The following is a 15,641-nucleotide window of genomic DNA, read 5'->3' on the forward strand; positions in this document are numbered from 1 at the left end:
AGAGAAGAGAAGAGGGAAAAATGTGTTTTATGGCTGAAAACATAGTATTTATACTAAAAAAGTTAGGTTACACATTTTTTTCAGACAACTCCAATTAATTTTCAAAAATTTTAAAATAGTACTTCTGAAAAAATGTGTTTCATAAAAAGACTCTTTTAAACCGAATAAAATACTAATTAAAGACTTCTAAACTAATTACACTAAGAATTAAAAAGTTCTAAACAAAGCTAAACACTGAAAAATGTAGGGAAGAACTTGAAATATACAATTTTTTCTTTATTTTCAATTTAAAGTAGTTTATCGAAAACACCGATAAGAATGAGTTTTTAATGCAATTTTTCATTGAATCATGCATAAAATAGTATGAATAAAATACAAAATATATGCATAATTAGCTCGTATCTCTGTTCTTTTTTTAGTGTGTTTAGTGGCATCAACAACTACCACCCTCATAAAGTATAACATTGTAGTAACGCGTCATTGCCAAGTGCAATTCAATGGAATTTTGATGTAACCTCTCGACGAGGTTACGAAGATCAAACTACGTTATGACTACTACTACTTGCTATTCTACTCTACCATGGAAACTACTGAAAATAAATTCAATTAGATCAAGAAAAAAACAAATTCTTCATTAACCAACCCTACAATATGCTTACAAAACGTATTTATGGACACCAACAAACCCTAACTTAAGAAAAATCTTGGATAAATTCAAAGTTCAATAATACTCCCAAACAAAAAATAAATAAATAATAAACTAAAATCTAATAACTTGATAATTTGGATATGAATGGATTCCGAATCCTTAATAGTCCTTTGCCTTCTTCTTGCCCTTTTTTTTTTCTTGGTGGATCGGTTCAGTTCCACCCCTGCTACTCCATCATTCTCCTCGAGTTGGGAACAATTAGCCTCTGACGAACCAAAGGAGTTGTAATCCAACATGAGGTTGCATACATGTTCTGAATGGATGTAGATAACAACTTTTTGTAGTTAATTGGATTAGGATTTTCTTTGATTTAGTAAATTTTTTTTATTTAGGGCTTTGAATCATTTTTTTAAATTAGGTATTTTTATAGTTAATTTGATTTTCTTTGATTAAGGCTTTGAATCAAATTTTTTAAATTATGCTTTTTTATAATGGGGTTTTCTTTGATTTGATTAGAGTCTTTTTCTTAATTTTCTATGATTAGGGCTTTGAATAATTTTTTTTAATTGAAGTTTTTTATAGTTAATTTGATTATGGCTGATTTTTTCTTTGGTTAGGGTTTGAATTAAATTTTTTTATTTAATTTTATAGTTTATGAGTTTTTGGCTTATTTATGATTTATTTTTTTGCATTTTAAAGTTTTATGATTTAATAGGTTTGATAATTTAATTTTTATAGTTAATTTGATTTTGCTGTTTGATATTTTATGGTAAACTTTCATAATTACACTACAAGAAAATTGTTAATTAGCGACGGAAATTAGCGACGGATTTTTTCCGTCGCTAATTAGCGACAGATTAGCTAGAGATAGAATCTGTCGCTAATTCGCGACGGATTAGCGAGAAAACAAATTTTATCGCTAATCTGTCGCTACTTAGCGACGGATTAACGACTAAATTTTTTGTCGCTACTTTTTATTACAAGAACACCATTTTAGCGATGGATTTAGAGAGGGAACTCTGTCGTCGCTAATCCGTCGCTAATTAGCGACGGCGTAGCGACAGAATATATTCCGTCGCCCTTTTTTGTATTTTGGTATTTTGATTTAGCGACGGCTTAGCGACGGAATTTTTTCGTCGCTAAGCCGTCGCTAAATGTCGCGTAAATCCCTAATCCCATCCCTCTTTCTCTTTTTCCTGTTTCGCTGTATTGCTCCCGCCCGCCGCCCTCTCCCTCCCGCCGCCCGTCGGCTCTCGCCACCGTCCGGCCGCCGCCGCCTCGCCGACGATCCTCGCTGCCGACCTCCCTGCTAGCGGCTGCGCCAGGGACCCCGAGCACCGGCGACCCGCCGCCGACCTCTTCCTCCTCCCTGTGGCTGCTGCCGGGAGGTGTTGTCTCCCCTTCGTCGGCGACTCGCAACCGGCGTCCTCAGCCGCCGACGACCGACGATCCTCCCTGCAGCCACCTCTTCGCCTCCGCTCTGAGTTCCGGCGACCCAGTGGCCCCCGAGCTTCGCTCCAGGTCTCCCCCTCTCTACTGTCGACTGCGCCGGCCACCGACGACCTCGCCAGCCGCCGCTCCCCTTGCTTTCTGGCAGGGGGGGTCGACCCCCTGCGTTTCCGGCAGGGGGGGTCGACCCTCTGCCGGAAAGGCATGGGGGGTCGACCCCCTGCGTTTCTTCATGCTCCAAATAAACAATCTTGGACCCTTATCTTTCATTGAGATTAACTAGGATTTAATTTTCTCATTCGCATTGATTTTCACTTGCCATATCCATGTATAGGATGAGTACATCAATAATTTATTTTCTTTTCCAAGTCGGTGTAGAGCAAAAGTGTATATACACCAGGCAAGAATTCAAACAAGCAATATTGTGTTGCCGTTGCTTGCAAATTTTGTATAACATTTGAGTATTGATAAAAAACTACCACTACACAAATATTTAATGGTAAGTATACATGCTCCCACTGTTCAGATGAACCATAAAATCTTATGCAATATTTACATTCATTTTTTTATCTGTATACCCAGATTCATAATCAAAAGTGGCAGTCACACTTCATATGATTTTATTCACATTCATAAGCTTTAGGACTAAGATTCAAGTCCATTAAACCAGGCTTAAATATTTAAATTATCAAACACTTTTCGTATAAGAATGAAAAATTATCAACATGTTTACTACCACACATGCACACTTAGAGCTACATAGTCTAACTTCTCAAAGTGAATCACTACATGACCATATCAGCTTTGGATTTATGTATCCAGATCCAATTCATTATAAATCTGTATTCAAGAATATAAGCACAAGCTATGCATCAAGCATTTAAAGCATGTTAAAAAATGTTAAATCATGTTCTTAAGAAAACTATTGCCGACCCAGAATGATTTTTTTTTTCGGTTCATATCGCCGACCCCAATTGTTTGGGATGAAGGCGTAGTTGTTGTTGTTGTTGTTGTTGTTGCATGTTCTCAAGAAAACTATTCATTCAAAGAGCATTCTAAACTATTATATTCCCACTTTCCATGCATTTTCATGATAATTAGTATGGTTCAGAGAGACATCTTATAATGCAGTCCTGTTGTTTACCGTTAAGGACAAAAGTGCAAGTTCTCTAAACTCATAAAATCAACTCAATTTAGACTTGCACAATATGGACCAGCTCAAGTCAAAACCTGTATGGCTAGAATCAGATCCACTATTTAGGAACTCCAAGTTGTACTTTAGATAAAAATATAAATTGCTGATGATTTGAATAAAAAAAATTAATACTTTTATGTTGTGCTAAAATCAGATCGTAATTATTAGAAACAATTACTGCTGTTGAAATAAAAAGAATAACAACGGTACTACAATTCAAGCTGCTGAAATTTGAAACGACTGTAGTTATGAAGAACCACACTGCTAAAATATAATAGACTATTTGAAACATTAGCATCTTCTAGTTAGATTTGGCTTAACATATATACTATTTTTCTTTTCTCTTCTTTCAATTAGTTAGAGTTGTTTTAATTTGTTTTAATTTTTTTAGTTAGTGTTTCATCTTGTTTCATGATTAGTTAGTTTGTTACTTAATTTGTTTTGTTTTTGTGCAGATTTTTCAACGGAACCAACTCGTGCTCGGCCACCTGTGGTAAGTAAATGACAAAAACAATGCAAATCGGGTAAATACCCGTGGTGAGTAAGTGATGCAAACGTATCACATGTTATTTAATTTATTGAATGCAGCACTTTATTGTTCACACACTCACTTAGTTGTTGATATCTAGGACTGCTTTGTTGGAGTTCGGAGATCATGCTGAGCATGATTTTAATGTAGAAATATGGAAGTGTTCTGATTTTTGGAGTACGGAGTCCATGCTAAGCATGATAGTAGTTAGTGAGATATTGAAGTGTGTTTGCTGCAGGTACATGTTTGCCATTTATTTGATATGAATGATTATGATGTATTGCAATGTTTGATGTAATTGTATCCGTGCTTGCATGTAGTTACTTTCAATTTGATTTTGACTTCCATGTGAACTTTTATAATAAAAGCATGCTTCAAATGATTGTATCGTGTCATTAATAGTTTGCACATGAAAATATTAAGTTATCAATACATGCATCAAAATTTTTGTTATTGTTTGACATAGTATATTGCATGATAAATTTGATATTTTCTTCATCGTAGCATTCTGATTGTTTTTTTCTTAATTCGTTAGGATACTATTCGTAACATCATACGACAGAATGACTGCAAACCGTGAATGGATGTACCGTAGGATAGTGGACAATGAGTTATCGCATGAATATATGGATGGTGTCGATAGTTTTATTGAATTTGCAACGGCGAGTGTCAGTACGGTAGATCCCACAGGTCGGATTAGGTGTCCCTGCAAGATTTGTAAGAATAATCGATTTGTAGAACCTCATGGCGTTAGACATCACCTATACAGGAAGAGTTTTGTGAGTGATTATCTGAACTGAACGTTTCATGGAGAAGAATTTAGAAACGATTTTGATGCACGGGTGAATGTGGTGCACGATAATCCATATACGAATTTGATATTTGATGCTGCAGGAACAGAACTGGGTTCTGCTATGAGTTCTAGTGATGTAAGAACTGCCGTAGATGAAGAATCACCAAACGATGCAGCTAGTAGATTTTATGATTTACTTAAAGATGCTGATGAGCCACTTTGGAACGGTTGTGAGAGTCACACTATCTTGTCTGCAGTTCTTCAACTAATGAATTTGAAGTCCGAGTATAATTTGAGTCAATCATGTTTTGATCGTTTGTGCATGATTGTGAAGAGTATGTTGCCTAAAGATGAGAAATTGCCACAAAATTTCTATCATGCGAAAGTTATGGTCAACGCTCTAGGTATGGGTTACAAAAAGATTGATGCTTGTCCAAATCACTGCATGTTGTATTTCAAGGAGCAGGAAAACGACATATCATGCCCGTCATGTGGGCATCCTCGGTTCAAGCCAAAGACAAGAGGCAATGGTAGCACGAGATCAAATGAAGTTTCATACAAGTCGCTCCGCTACTTTCTTATCACTCCTAGATTGCAGCGATTGTATATGTCTTCAAAGACAGCTAAACACATGAGATGGCATGCAAATAAAGTTCGACACGATGAAAACAAAATCACGCATCCTGTTGACGCTGAAGCTTGGAAGCACTTTGATCGTACTCATCAGAACTTCGCAATGGAAGTGCGAAATGTTAAACTCGGTCTATGTACAGATGGATTTAATCCATTTGGGGGTAGATCAACTCCATACTCATGCTGGCCAGTATTTGTAACTCCATACAACCTTCCACCAAGCTTGTGTATGAAACGTCCGAATCTTTTCTTGTCTCTGTTGATCCCTGGTCCGACCTCACCTGGCCAAAATCTTGATGTATATCTAAGGCCATTGATTGATGAATTAAAAGTACTGTGGGATGACGGTGTTACCACGTATGATGCCCACAAAAAACAAAATTTCAACATGAAGGCCGCTGTTCTATGGACAATCAGTGACTTCCCTGCATATGGTATGTTATCTGGTTGGAGCACACATGGGAGGTTGGCTTGTCCGTACTGCATGGAGGATTCCAAAGCTTTTAGATTGAGGCATGGAAGGAAGCCTTGCTGGTTTGATTGCCATCGTCGATTTCTACCCAGCGATCATCCGTTCCGACGTCAAAAGAATGCATTTACAGCAGGCACAACTGAAATGGAAGGTCCATCCTCAAGATTGTCTAGCATAGAGATTTTAAGAAGATTGCGATACTTTCCAGATGTATTAACAGATGCCTACAGTCCTACACCCTTCCGTGGATTTGGGAAGGAACACAATTGGATGAAAAAATCTATTTTTTGGGAACTACCGTATTGGCCGACCCTATTGATACAACATAATTTGGATGTGATGCATGTAGAGAAAAATGTGTTTGATAATGTGTTCAATACAGTAATGAATATTAAAGGAAAAACGAAGGATAATCCGAAGGCCCGTATGGATTTAAAATTAATATGTAAAAGACCAGAATTGGAACTCAAAGAGTATAATGGCAAAGTACTGAAACCAAAGGTGAAGTACGTGCTCGGACCTGATCAAATAAAACATGTATGTCAATGGTTGAAACAACTGAGATTTCTAGATGGATATGTCTCTAACATTGCTCGGGCTGTGAAGATTGACGATGGACAGTTATATGGGTTGAAGAGCCATGATTGTCATATCTTTATGCAACGATTGATACCCCTAGCATTCCATGATATGTTAGACAAACTTATATGGGGGGTATTGTCTGAGTTGAGCGGATTTTTCAGAACATTGTGCGCATCAGAGGTCATTGTATCAGATGTAAAGAATCTCGAGGACTCTGTCATCACCACTGTTTGTCTGTTAGAAAAGATATTTCCGCCAGCATTTTTCGATGTTATGGAACATTTGATCATACATTTGACATATGAACTAAGGGTTGGTGGCCCTGTGCAATATCGATGGATGTACCCATTTGAAAGGTATATGTTTTTTTATATTTGTCTCTTTCATGACAGATATTTAAAATTTGAAATGTATATTCTTGTCAGATGCATGTTCGACCTAAAAAAAAAGGTTCGTAATAAAGCAAGAGTAGAAGGCTCTATTTGTGAGGCGTACACTTTAGAAGAGATTTCAAATTTCTCATCTATGTACTTCGAACCTCATATTTCAACACGTTACACATGCCCGCCCCGTAACGATGATGGAGAACAAGTGACTGTAGCTGACAAGCTGTCGATATTTCAACCACTTGGGCATGCATTTGGTAGTTGTCGATCAAGGCTATTGACAGATCGAGAGCAAGATGCAGCACACATCTATATTCTTTTTAATTGCTCAGCGATCGACCCATACATCGAGTAAGTATATGTATATGCAACTCAATTATAAATCCTTTTATGTTCTATATGTGGATACATGACTCAGTAATATAAGTATTTGTGGTTTGCAGACGATTTGATCTAGAGTTGCGAAACGAAGTTTCACATCTCACTGATGCAGAAGTACAAAAAGAACGTGAAACTAAGTTTGTGGAGTGGTTGAAACAGTTGGTAAAGAAGCTAACATAAATTTTGTACTTATAAACAACACTAAGTTACTTAATTGATCGTGATCACAATCATTGTTTATGTTTGTGCGTAGGTTCGCAATGATGATGTTAAAGATCAAGGAATATGTGATTTAGAAAATGGTCCGACCAAAGTTGTGCAATGCTACAACGGGTATATCGTAAATGGTTATCGATTCCATACAAAAGACTACGGTATAAACAAATCAACGATAAATAGTGGCGTGTGTGTCAAGGGTAGCAGCTACGGTGAAAATGAACATGATTACTACGGTGTTATAAAGGAAATAATGGAGTTGACTTACTTAAGCATGAATAACAGGGTTACGGTATTCAAGTGTCATTGGTTTGATCCAACTGCAACAAGACTCGACAAAGCTTCAGGCATTGTGGAGGTGAATCATAAATCCAGGTTTGGAACATATGAACCATTCATATTAGCCTCGCAAGCTCAACAAGTTTATTATACTTCATATCCGAGTATAAAAAAGTCAGATAGGAATGAATGGTGGGCAGTTTGCAAGGTGAAATCCAAGCTATACCCCGAGTATGATCAGTTACAGGAAGATGAGTTAGCTGAAGACAGTGATTACTATCAATCAGATGATGTCTGTGACTTCGCTTATGGTCACGATGTTGCACATGATATGCATGTCATATCTCCATTGGCTGATGAAACATTCATAGAGGAATGTGATCCAAATGATGTACCAAGTGGATGGGCAAACAATGAAGAAGAAGAAGAAGAAGAAGAAGAAGAAGAAGAAGAAGAAGAAGAAGAAAGTCAAACTAGTGACGAGGAAGAATTCTCAAGCTAGTGAGCAAAATCTTATACTACAAACCTCTATTTAAATGCATTGTAATACTTGATGTGAGTTGTATTGCAATACTTGGTGTGAATGATTAAAAATTTTATTTGAATGTATTGTAATACTTGATACGAATGATTTGAATGCATTGTAATACTTGATGTGAATGATTTTAATTATCTGAATGTATTATAATTTATGCAATTAACGAATGATTTGAATTAGTGCAATACTTGATGTCAATGATTTGAATTATTTGAATGCATTGCAATGCTTGATGTGAATGACTTGAATGCATTGTAATACTTGATGTGAATTATTTGAATGTATTGTATGACATATGTTATTTGTTAGAATATGGTTCGTGGAGGTTATAGTAGTCGCTCATCCAGTAGTAGCCAGGCTCAACCTTCATCTTCACGGGCTCCTGTGATAGGTATATCATATAACTAATTAGATGCTTGATTAGTTCAAATGCACATTCTGAGAATTTCTAATGTATTTTTTTACAGATGATGTTGCGCCTGTACACGACCCACCTACACCAGTTGATCGCACAAGTCAACAGCCAACACAGGAAACAGGGTCTTCTCAGGCTGGCACAAGAAGACTCATTCGAATAGTGTATATCGATAATCGACCATAAGTATTTTGTTTTCAATTATTGCATATCTTTTAAATATTTTATATTGATATTTACTGTGTAACAATTCATGTGCAGCACGAGGTTTGAGCCACAAGAAGTAGTACAGGAGATTAGGAATTCACTTCTTCAACATTTACCAGGACCAGTTGCTCAATGGAAAGAGTACTCAAAGGAGGTGTTAGACAGATTGTGGTCCTCATTCATGGTATACAGTTGTTCCTCATAGTTAATGTGTTTCATATTTAATTTATTTAAGCAATGTCTACTAACTTTCTGAAAATATTTGTAGGCTTCAAATCGCTTTGCAACTACGGTGGAAGAAAATGATGCAAGGAAGGTGTGGCAGAAGGTGGCTGCCAATCGATTTGCAGACATGCTGCACACTATGAAGACTGCAGCAAAAAAAGCATCTGGCGTAGTAGATGATCCATTACTGTGGAAGGGCCATGGTCCTATTACTATCAGGAGAGATTACTGGGATGAAATGTGCGATAAGTGGGCGGGAGATGCATTTAAAAATCGCTCTGCGAAGGCTTCACAAAATCGATCGAAGATGCCCGAAGCCCATCTACACACAGGTGGATCTAAGACATTTGGGAGCCACCTAAAGAAAATGGTAACTCATCAATATATAATATTAATTTTATAAGTATTGTTGCAAACTTGTGTACTAAATCTTTTGTCATTTAACTTCGCAGGAAGCAGAAAAAGGAGGCAGTGTACCATATAAGGATGTGTTTGTAGAAACACATAAACGGAAGACCACGGGAGTCTTCGTATCAGAGAAGGCGAGAACGACAACGGTATGTATTAATTCTATTAATAATCATTGCAATATATATGCAAGTTATCATAATGTTATCATTAATTATTAATGAATACTTTAAACATTATTTTGTAGGAGGCATATGAGCATCAGATGGTAGAGCGATATGGCGAAGACGCTACTCAGCATCCATCATTTGATCCTACAGCATGGGTGACTGCAGCAGGTGAACCCAAAAAAGGTCGCGTGTTCGGGTTTGGGAGTAATATGAACACTTCACCAGTTATTGGTTCTTCCAGTTACGGCTCACCGACTTCTTGCGCCGACATAAGCTCCAAGCAGCCGACTATTCTTTCCGGTGATGATGTACGCGAGATCATTAATGAATCACTGAATAACTACTTCCAATACACCGTCGCCCCCTTTCTCCGAAATGAGATCAAGGCCGTTGTTCATGATAGGGGATCTTCGATTCCAGGTCCCTCTCAGGTATAATCACATATATAGTTTTTTTGACTGTCTTAAAGCACATCTGAGCATGGTAGAATCACATATAGAGTTTTTCTAGATGCCTTAGAACACATATGAACATGCTATAATCACATATTCAATTTTTTTACTGTCTTAGCACACATATGAGCATGATAGAATCACATATAAAGTTGCTTTGCCTGCCTTAGAGCACATATGAGCATGCTATATTCACATATTCAATTTTTTTACTACCTTAGCACACATACGAGCATGATTGAATCACATATATAGTTTTTTGCCTGCCTTAAAGCACATCTGAGCATGGTAGAATCACATATAGAGTTTTTTTATATGCCTTAGAACACATATGAACATGCTATAATCACATATTCAATTTTTTGACTGCCTTAGCACACATATGAGCATGATAGAATCACATATATATATATATATTTAACTTTTTGTCTGTCTTAGAGCACATATGAGCATGATAGAATCACATATAAAGTTTTTTTTATTGTATTAGAACACATATGAGCATGCTATAATCACATATTCAGTTTTTTGACTGCCTAAGAACACATATGAGCATATTATAATCACATATTCTGTTTTTTGACTGCCTTAGCACACATATGAGCATGCTATAATAACATATAGAGTTTTTTAACTGCCTTAGAACACATATGAACATGTTATATATCATTTATGATAGAATCACATATAAAATTTTTGGTTTTGCCTGCCTTAGAGCACATATGAGCATGCTATATTCACATATTCAATTTTTTTACTGCCTTAGCACACATACGAGCATGATCGAATCACATATATAGTTTTTTGCCTGCCTTAAAGCACATCTGAGTATGGTAGAATCACATATAGAGTTTTTTTATATGCCTTAGAACACATATGAACATGCTATAATCACATATTCAATTTTTTGACTGCCTTAGCACACATATGAGCATGATAGAATCACATATAGAGTTTTTTTATTGCCTTAGATCACACATGAGCACATGATAGAATCACATATAGTGTGTAATTTATTTCATTATATTTTGTTTATCAATACTGACTGTTCTTTTCTTGTGTAGGCTGCTAGCGATAATCAGGGTAGTGGAGCTGAAGGACAGATAAAGACAATGAACAAGAAGACGCACAAAATCTTGGCGATGATTAGAGGACTGTGTTGAAGAAGTTCTATTTTTTTTATTTTTCCTAATTGTAATTGTTGAATTGTAAATAATTAAACTTCTTAATTTTAAGGTGGAACGATTAATTATTATAGATACTTGTTATATGAATTTTTTTGTGTGGTTTGTTTTTTATTTACAGGAAATATAAATTGTACAGGAAATAGAAATTGTACAGTTCTCGGTAATTAATTTTTAAATAAATTTTTTTTTGATTTTTTTTCGTTTTTGCGATGGATTAGCGACGGATGATTCCGTCGCTATTCATATTAATCTAGCGACGGAACCATCCGTCGCTATTCATATTAATCTAGCGACGGCATAGCGACGGAATTAAATCTGTCGCCAAGCCGTGGTCGCCGTTTAGTACCAGCGGATTGGCGATGGAATATAGCGCTTGTTATTCCGTCGCAATTAGCGACGGACCTGGCGACGGAATTATTCCGTCGCCAGTTAGCGTCGAAATATTCGCGACGTAAGCATACTGTCGCCGCGTTGTTGCTAATCCGTCGCTAACATGGTTAGCGACTGATTAGCGACGGAATGTGGTCGTCGCTAATCTACTGCTTTGTTGTAGTGTTAGATGTGGTATGACATTGATTAAATCATTTATATATATATAAAATATCAATTCTTATTTTTTTCTCAAATTACTCAAATTTTAAATATTTTTTTAGTTTTTAGATTCAATCCAAAATCCATATCCAGGGCTAAAATCCATAATGTGTTTTGTTAAAACACTCATATAATTGAGCGAATCGAGAGGTACAATCCAAAACAAAGTTATCCGACCCATTAAGCCGTGTGTTTATGTTGTCTGCACACATTGTAAAACAAACGGTACGTTGACACAAGCAGCAACTTCTTGTACAATCAAAACAAACATTGACCTTTGCACAATTGTTACAAAACATGAGTTCTTTCTGTTCAATCTTAGAAGTTGCCAACGGAATTCCGGATAGGCCAAGCTCTAGCAAAATTTGGCCAATGGACCATCCAAAATTTTGCCATTTTCTCCACTTGGCAATCAAGTTCGTTGTTCATCCTAAAGGACATGATGTTAGATTACCAATCAAGACAAGCTTCTGCAAGAATTCAATGCACTTGTTTACTGTTTTCCAAACATCAGGTTTGAGCTGGTTCAACTGTTCATGGAGTCCAGCATGTGACATAGTTGGGCATATCACATGGCGCCGCTTTGAGTGGGGCCCGCATTCAACTAAATCATGGGGCCCACAAGACGGCACCATGCGATTGGTCACAAGAAACATAAAGATCATTCGATCACGTCTCTACTTCGATGCCTAATTTTTTCCTTAAGCACAGCCCTCAAAGCCACATGGGATTGTCTGCAGCTTTGAATTCCTTCTTGCAATACCAAACTAAATTTTCAGAATCTCTTCCTGTTAGGGCTTTCCAAAGAATTGTTGTGTTTGGAGCAAAACTGCATTATCTTCACCCTGGTTTGGATCTGGTAGGATCTTACTAGGGCCCATCAGATGGACCTGTGATCATAGTCATGGTATGGTTCAAACAGGCTGGACCCAACTGCTTTGTCTTGTTAGGCTAGCATGGCCCACTTTTCACCTGCAGTTGCTATCCATTGCACCCTAGTCACTCCACTATGTCACATAGGTGCCGGTGCCGGTGCGGGTACGGGTGTGGATGCCGCACTTTAAAAGAACTTGGGTGTGAGGAGGATATATATATAATTTTTAACGGTTTTAAGTTAACACTATGTGTATTTGTGTGCATTTGTGTATTTATATATAATACATATAAAAATAGACTTGATTAGGATTAACTGAATAAACTTTTGGATAGAAATGAACCTTAGTGTGGTTGACTTCACCTAACATAAAGAAAGAAAGCCGTGTCCAAGTGTTGCACCCCCCTGGATGCGAGTGCGATGCTCTGTTAGAAGAGTCTGTGTGACATAGTCACTCCACCATCGGCCTGCCTATGTCACATGGATACTCCATTTTAATTTTGGTTCTGTATCGTATTATGTAGGGCTGCACAACTAGCCGAGCTAGCTCAAGATCAACTCGTTTAAGCCCAGCTCAAACTCATCGGAATAAGTAAACAAGCTGAGACTGAACAAGAGATCTACTATAAACGAGCCAAGCTTGATCAAGCATTTGAGCTTGATTAACTCGATTAAGCTCGGCTAATACACCCATATAATGGCTAGGTTTAGAATATGTAAAAATTTTGGTAATTCAAAAGCACAAAAAAGCGCGTTACCAGAGTGGGTAGGGCTCCAGACATTCTCGTAAGCGGTGGTGGGCGTGAATCCCACCCTCTACATATTCATCTGAATGTTTTTATTGCTGAACTCGAGTCGAGCTGAGCTGGGCTCGAGCTTGACTCTAGCCGAGTTCATACAAAAGGCGATCGAGCTTGGCTTGAGCTTGAGCCGAGCTTGAACATGTAATCCTTTGCATGGGCCGAGCTTTTTGAGTCTAAGCTGGATGCGAGCAGGGCTCATGTGCATGCCTACTATAATGTGCTAGTCATATTGAAAATTTCATAAAAATGTCAGTATCCCCATATCATCAGCCGTATCTATGTGACATAGCCATGGGCTCCACATGGTTATCACGCATGGGTAGGTGGGGAAGATTTTGTTTGAACGAGCTGACCCTTTCCAACTTGACCTTCTCCTGCAAAGTAACTTACACTCCTCTGCATAGTTAACCACAAAGTGAAATGGATACAGGAAGCTATGCATGAAGTGGAAAGTGTTATGAATCAGGATTCCCTTTGTTGAGGAGTGTCAGAAGTGAAAAGGGAAACACGAGAGAATGAGCGAGAAGCGAGAAAAAAGCTAAAAAAAAAAAGAACTCATGAAAAATGCAAAAGCCAAGAAAGAAGCAAGGGAAAAATGAGTGAAAAACAAAAAGGATGTGAGAAGGAAGCCATTTGAGAAGTGAGTGGGAAGTGTACTTCACACAAACGAGAAGCAAATGACACTTCCTGTTTCAGAAGCTATGCTCCTCCGAGTCTTAGAAGAAATAGAGAGGGGATCCCATGAACTATCCACCATCTGACATATGATGGGATCCATCCTACATTCAATCCTTGCTGTACAATCAATGGCTAGGATTAATCCACGTTCTCACTATGATGTAAACTAATCCTAACTGTCTAGATACAGCAGTTGGACGGCTAGGATCAACATAGATCCTCTGAAACAATACGGATATTTTTTGATAGAAACATTGTTAATTAATCATGAAGATGCACATCTTTGATATATATATATATATATGCCAAACATAATTTTTCATATGAAACAAACAGAGAGAACCAATTTCAATATAAATATTCAACTGTGATCAATAATAATAAGGCTTATAGTTGATGTAAAACACTATATATTAAAATTACACATTGCTTGCATTAAGCATCAAACCACACCATGGCCTCTATGTTACATGGGAGTATACATCTAAGTGCAGCGAGGTTGGGCCGAGAAGAAAGGAAGGTCATAAGGAGTTAGCCAAACATAGTTGAACCGGATGGTGGAGCGTGGGGCAAGGGGCTTGCCATTATTCACCAGGCAGTGGTCTTGGTCGTTGATGATGCTTCTAAAGAGACTGGGGTCCACATCCTTTATAGTGCTGAATCCACTGCATGTGAGCTTCACATGTGATAGGTTGCAGCTGCATGTGTTCTTCACTACCACCTCCCATTCAGGCTGCCCTTCCACAACTGCCCCAGTTCTCCCTTGGGTGACAAGGATGCTTGATTTATCACAGTTGGCAAAAGCTACAAAAAAAACAACAACTTTCTTACAGTTCTTTGAATCAAGGCACTGATACAAGATATCCCTAATTTTGTTTTTTTAGTATATAAGATATAGTTCCTGTCCAAGTGGCAGAGCAAAAATGCAGGCTTGATTTTTATGTGATATCAAATTTCTTGCCGCATAAATCCATGAATGGATAACTTCACCATCTAGCGCACAATACCGACAGATTTATTGCCCATGCAGCAGAACCAACAATTCAGACAGTGATGCAAAAGCAAAACAACAAAGGTTGGAATAGAAAAATCGATTCACATGCACTAAAAACAGTACAAAATCTGACAAGAAGAAATTTAAAATAATGGACTTGATAGCAAAATTTATTATCTTTTGCAATTATTTTAATGGCAAAGTAAAACCCTTACTCGTCTCTTAATCGGTTAAGAAATCAACGTGGTTCATTAAGAACTCCTAATGTTTACAGTCACATTGAGTTTCACTAGCGAGAGAGTGAGATTTTACACATTACAAAAAACAGATTGCTCTCTTTAAATACAAGCAGTATATGACCTATTTTGAGTAAAATTATAAAACTACCTTCCAAAATTTTACGAAAAAGTAAAAATTTATACTAAGATAGAAATGAGGCTTCACACTCCCCTCCAACAAACACAACCACCTTGAATTCACTAACAATGATAAAGCAATTACAGCCTCCATGCACCAACAGAATTCGATCCTGAGC

Source organism: Nuphar pumila, chromosome 4 (assembly GCF_984573655.1).
Source record: "Nuphar pumila chromosome 4, dmNupPumi1.hap1.1, whole genome shotgun sequence".
In the NCBI taxonomy this organism is placed as follows: Eukaryota; Viridiplantae; Streptophyta; class Magnoliopsida; order Nymphaeales; family Nymphaeaceae; genus Nuphar; species Nuphar pumila.